Here is a 6,174-nt window from a genome sequence, read left to right as displayed (position 1 = left end):
TAAAAAAAAAAAAACTTCCTTTTTATACACACGAATTGTGATTATAAAGTGAAATATAAAATACAAATATACTGAGTGGATTGGACAACAGAGTAAGTCTATAATTGCACTGTCCTTAAATGGTGAAAATTGAACTTTGAGAAATCAACACCTCAAGAATGATATGGGAGAATTTAAGAATAAAGATGTAGAAAGCACAGAAAACATGTTCAATGTATTTAGCTTTACAGAGTTTACCTGAACAGACATCTCTTTCATGTCATTATGATGGACTTGGGCACAACAGAAATGACATCTGTGTGCCTCTGCCACTTCATGAAAAATAATTACCAAAGATATTCGATGTCAGTTGCACTGGTCAATGCATTACAAAGTAAAATAAACATAAATGCACCCTCAATAAAACAAAATGTAAACAAAAAAATACATGCACTACACCCAACAGTGACCAGGTTAAATTAGTCAGGTGTGGGTTCCAGTGCTGACATAGGAAACAAGAAAAATAATATGGCTTAATTAAGCCTATTTAAGAGTTGTGTTCAGCTTTAACAAGACCAATTGTTGCATATAAAGAACCAGTTGTTTATTCAATGATATACTAGTATTTTGATATTTATACTCCAGACACTACTTATCTGATTGGGTTAGGTTTCCGCCTGACTGGGTTAGGTTCTAAATTGACTGTTTTATGATTCTGCCTGAGTGGGTAAGGTTTCTGCCTGAGTGGTTAGGTTCTAAACTGACTGTATTATGACTCTGCCTGAGTGGTTAGGTTCTAAACTGACTGTTTTATGACTCTGCCTGAGTGGTTAGGTTCTAAACTGACTGTTTTATGACTCTGCCTGACTGGGTAAGGTTTCTGCCTGACTGGGTTAGGTTCTAAACTGACTGTATTATGACTCTGCCTGAGTGGTTAGGTTCTAAACTGACTGTTTTATGATTCTGCCTGAGTGGGTAAGGTTTCTGCCTGAGTGGTTAGGTTCTAAACTGACTGTATTATGACTCTGTCTGAGTGGGTAAGGTTTCTGCCTGAGTGGTTAGGTTCTAAACTGACTGTTTTATGATTCTGCCTGACTTGGATAGGTTTCTGCCTGACTGGGTTAGGTTCTAAATTGACTGTTTTATGATTCTGCCTGAGTGGTTAGGTTCTAAACTGACTGTTTTATGACCCTGCCTGAGTGGGTAAGGTTTCTGCCTGAGTGGTTAGGTTCTAAACTGACTGTTTTATGATTCTGCCTGAGTGGTTAGGTTCTAAACTGACTGTTTTATGACTCTGCCTGAGTGGGTTTGGTTTCTGCCTGAGTGGTTAGGTTCTTAACTGACTGTTTTATGATTCTGCCTGAGTGGTTAGGTTCTAAACTGACTGTATTATGACTCTGCCTGAGTGGGTAAGGTTTCTGCCTGAGTGGTTAGGTTCTAAACTGACTGTATTATGACTCTGCCTGAGTGGTTAGGTTCTAAACTGACTGTTTTATGATTCTGCCTGAGTGGTTATGTTCTAAACTGACTGTTTTATGACTCTGCCTGACTGGGTAAGGTTTCTGCCTGACTGGGTTAGGTTCTAAATTGACTGTTTTATGATTCTGCCTGAGTGGGTAAGGTTTCTGCCTGAGTGGTTAGGTTCTAAACTGACTGTATTATGACTCTGCCTGAGTGGTTAGGTTCTAAACTGACTGTTTTATGACTCTGCCTAAGTGGGTAAGGTTTCTGCCTGAGTGGTTAGGTTCTAAACTGACTGTTTTATGATTCTGCCTGACTTGGATAGGTTTCTGCCTGACTGGGTTAGGTTCTAAATTGACTGTTTTATGATTCTGCCTGAGTGGTTAGGTTCTAAACTGACTGTTTTATGACCCTGCCTGAGTGGGTAAGGTTTCTGCCTGAGTGGTTAGGTTCTAAACTGACTGTTTTATGATTCTGCCTGAGTGGTTAGGTTCTAAACTGACTGTTTTATGACTCTGCCTGAGTGGGTAAGGTTTCTGCCTGAGTGGTTAGGTTCTAAACTGACTGTATTATGACTCTGCCTGAGTGGTTAGGTTCTAAACTGACTGTTTTATGATTCTGCCTGAGTGGTTATGTTCTAAACTGACTGTTTTATGACTCTGCCTGACTGGGTAAGGTTTCTGCCTGACTGGGTTAGGTTCTAAATTGACTGTTTTATGATTCTGCCTGAGTGGGTAAGGTTTCTGCCTGAGTGGTTAGGTTCTAAACTGACTGTATTATGACTCTGCCTGAGTGGTTAGGTTCTAAACTGACTGTTTTATGACTCTGCCTAAGTGGGTAAGGTTTCTGCCTGAGTGGTTAGGTTCTAAACTGACTGTTTTATGATTCTGCCTGACTTGGATAGGTTTCTGCCTGACTGGGTTAGGTTCTAAATTGACTGTTTTATGATTCTGCCTGAGTGGTTAGGTTCTAAACTGACTGTTTTATGACTCTGCCTGAGTGGGTAAGGTTTCTGCCTGAGTGGTTAGGTTCTAAACTGACTGTATTATGACCCTGCCTGAGTGGGTAAGGTTTCTGCCTGAGTGGTTAGGTTCTAAACTGACTGTTTTATGATTCTGCCTGAGTGGTTAGGTTCTAAACTGACTGTTTTATGACTCTGCCTGAGTGGGTTTGGTTTCTGCCTGAGTGGTTAGGTTCTAAACTGACTGTTTTATGATTCTGCCTGAGTGGTTAGGTTCTAAACTGACTGTTTTATGACTCTGCCTGAGTGGGTAAGGTTTCTGCCTGAGTGGTTAGGTTCTAAACTGACTGTATTATGACTCTGCCTGAGTGGTTAGGTTCTAAACTGACTGTTTTATGATTCTGCCTGAGTGGTTATGTTCTAAACTGACTGTTTTATGACTCTGCCTGACTGGGTAAGGTTTCTGCCTGACTGGGTTAGGTTCTAAATTGACTGTTTTATGATTCTGCCTGAGTGGGTAAGGTTTCTGCCTGAGTGGTTAGGTTCTAAACTGACTGTATTATGACTCTGCCTGAGTGGTTAGGTTCTAAACTGACTGTATTATGATTCTGCCTGAGTGGGTAAGGTTTCTGCCTGAGTGGTTAGGTTCTAAACTGACTGTATTATGACTCTGTCTGAGTGGGTAAGGTTTCTGCCTGAGTGGTTAGGTTCTAAACTGACTGTTTTATGATTCTGCCTGAGTGGTTAGGTTCTAAACTGACTGTTTTATGACTCTGCCTGACTGGGTTAGGTTTCTGCCTGAGTGGTTAGGTTCTAAACTGACTGTTTTATGATTCTGCCTGACTGGGTTAGGTTTCTGCCTGACTGGGTTAGGTTCTAAATTGACTGTTTTATGATTCTGCCTGAGTGGTTAGGTTCTAAACTGACTGTTTTATGACTCTGCCTGACTGGGTAAGGTTTCTGCCTGAGTGGTTAGGTTCTAAACTGACTGTATTATGACTCTGCCTGAGTGGATAAGGTTTCTGCCTGAGTGGTTAGGTTCTAAACTGACTGTTTTATGATTCTGCCTGACTTGGATAGGTTTCTGCCTGACTGGGTTAGGTTCTAAATTGACTGTTGTATGACTCTGCCTAAGTGGGTAAGGTTTCTGCCTGAGTGGTTAGGTTCTAAACTGACTGTTTTATGATTCTGCCTGAGTGGTTAGGTTCTAAACTGACTGTTTTATGACTCTGCCTAAGTGGGTAAGGTTTCTGCCTGAGTGGTTAGGTTCTAAACTGACTGTTTTATGATTCTGCCTGAGTGGTTAGGTTCTAAACTGACTGTTGTATGACTCTGCCTGAGTGGGTTTGGTTTCTGCCTGACTGGGTTAGGTTTTAAACTGACTGTTTTATAAGTCTGCCTGAGTGGGTTAGGTTCTAAACTGACAGTTCTATGTTCCTGCCTTAACTGACTGTTTATGATTCTGCCTTACTGGGTTAGGTTCTTCACTGACTTGTTCATGTTTCTGCCTGACTGGGTTACATTCTAAACTGACTATTTGCAGTTCCTGCATGAGTGGATTAGGTTTCTAATTTGCCTTATTCATAATTTCTGCCCGACTTGGTAAGGTTTCAAACTGAATGTTTTAGGTTCAGTTTTAGGTTTTAAAAGTTACTTGATAATGTGTCTACCTGAGCGGATTATGTTCTTAGCAAATGGTTTTTATTCCTTCCAGGCTGGATAAGGATTTAACCAACCTGGGATAGCTATGAAAGTGACCGTTTATGTTCTGCTTAACCGTTACTTTCACTTATATTTTATGTTTATTTCATGTGTAAATCAGATGTACTAGTATTTTTGTTCCGTTTCCTTAATAAATACATGTACAGGGTCGTAGTATATCACGGGGCGGGGAGGGGACACATCCTTTTACTGTTTAAAATGTTCGTTGAAAAGCTGCCTAGCCCACCACTTTTTTTTTGGCAGTATAGGCAAACTAGGCAAATGTGTATGAATAAGTATAAACATTATTTTGCTGTGAAAGAAGTCTTAACCTTAACCCCGCCCCCCCCCCCCCCCACACCCACACACACATACACACAACAAAAGATTTTCGAGTTTGCCCCCCCCCCTTCTTTTTTTCTTTTGTTGGTTTGTCAAAGTTATTTTAAGCAAGTTGCCTTTGTTTTCTTCCCCTCCTCCCCTCGTTTTTTTTTCAAAGATGATACAACGTGCCAGAAAGAAACAAATGGACTCCCTTACATACCTGCTTGAAATTGATAACCAAGTTCTAAACTGCCTTTGTTTAGTTTTCGGGGGTGAGATTGGGGTTATTGTTATTTTTTAATTTTTAGATTCCTTTGTTGATTGGTGGATGCGGACAGGGGTTTTTTTTTAGCTATTTTAATCCATTCTTTAATATTCTTAATTCCATTCCATTAATTTATATTTGTGCTTTTTTAAAATTATATAAGCAGTTTCCTTACCTAAGTTCAAATAATTGCTTTACTTAATGATACCTAGACTAAAAAGGATTTTACAACATCTATATGAAAAACACATAAACTATTAGGTCATTCAATTCAATCGGGTTAGGCCTTCCCTCTCCAATTACATAATCTAGAGTCATACCGGAATTTGTTTTTCCGAACTGCCTGACTGGTTAAGTAATAGACTCTACCGTTTGAGAAGCGGTAGCGGATTCGGAACATCTAATTTTAATTAGATTGGTGGTCACACTATACCGGTAATTTATACCTGTACTAATCAAAGACCCAGCAGACCAACAGAAATTAACATCCCAGTCCTTTAATTGAACATAACGCAGATTGTATGATCCCCTAAATTACAGTGACATTATTAAGTATAATTAAATCAATTAAGCATGTAAAGAGCATAAATATCAAATTTGAATTACTTCATTAAGATTACGGTTAATAAAAAAAAATACTGTAGCAACATTTGAAAAAAAAACACCAAGTAAAATATTTAATAAAATTAATAATAAATGTTGATATTTACTATATACTGTATATATAATAGGGCGAACGAGATATAGGGCGAACAAGAATAATGGCGAACGGACCCTGCGCGAACGGATTCATGCGAACAGGTAGATAGGGCGAACGAACCTGATACCATTATTTAACCGCCTGTTGTTTCTTTTATTCATATTCTTTTATCCACTAATTAATACACTAGTTTTATCAATTTTCATTGGCATCAATTTTTGTGCAATCAGCGAATGATTCAGTATTTCGTAAACACAGGTCATCATAAACCTTTTTGGTATGCTTCTTACTTTAATGACCATCAAATTCTATTTTAATTTTCACTCTGCAAAACAAACAAAAAAAAAAAAAAAAAAAAAAAAATTAATGTTTAAGGAATGTTGATGGAACCATTGTAGATGTATTTTATATGATTGGATTTGTAATGAGCTTAGTGGTTGAGAAGACTACAATATGGGGAGGCAGGACTTTATGTATCTGTAACTAAAGTTACTCCCCCTGCTCAAATAAAGAACAAGCTAATTTTTAGTAGTAGTAATATTTTAATACGTAACAAGGAATATTTGTCAAACACTGATACCAATGTTTTGCAGCTTATTGCCATGATAATCAAGTCTCTAAAAAGGGGGTTAAACTCTAGAGTCTAGGGTCATTACGTAATACAGGTAAATTTTTATTATACATAAAGAAAATTTATAAAAATCAAAGCACTAAATATTTTTAAATGCTATACATGTATATAGTTAATGTCTAGGGTCATTACGTAATACCGGTAAATTTTTG

The sequence above is a fragment of the Saccostrea echinata genome, unplaced genomic scaffold (assembly GCF_033153115.1).
Source record: "Saccostrea echinata isolate AGI-Se365-2 ecotype Australia unplaced genomic scaffold, CSIRO_AGI_Sech_v1 ptg000008l, whole genome shotgun sequence".
Classification (NCBI taxonomy): Eukaryota; Metazoa; Mollusca; class Bivalvia; order Ostreida; family Ostreidae; genus Saccostrea; species Saccostrea echinata.
The sequence above is the reverse complement of the archived record's forward strand: the minus strand, read 5'-3'. Positions refer to the sequence as shown.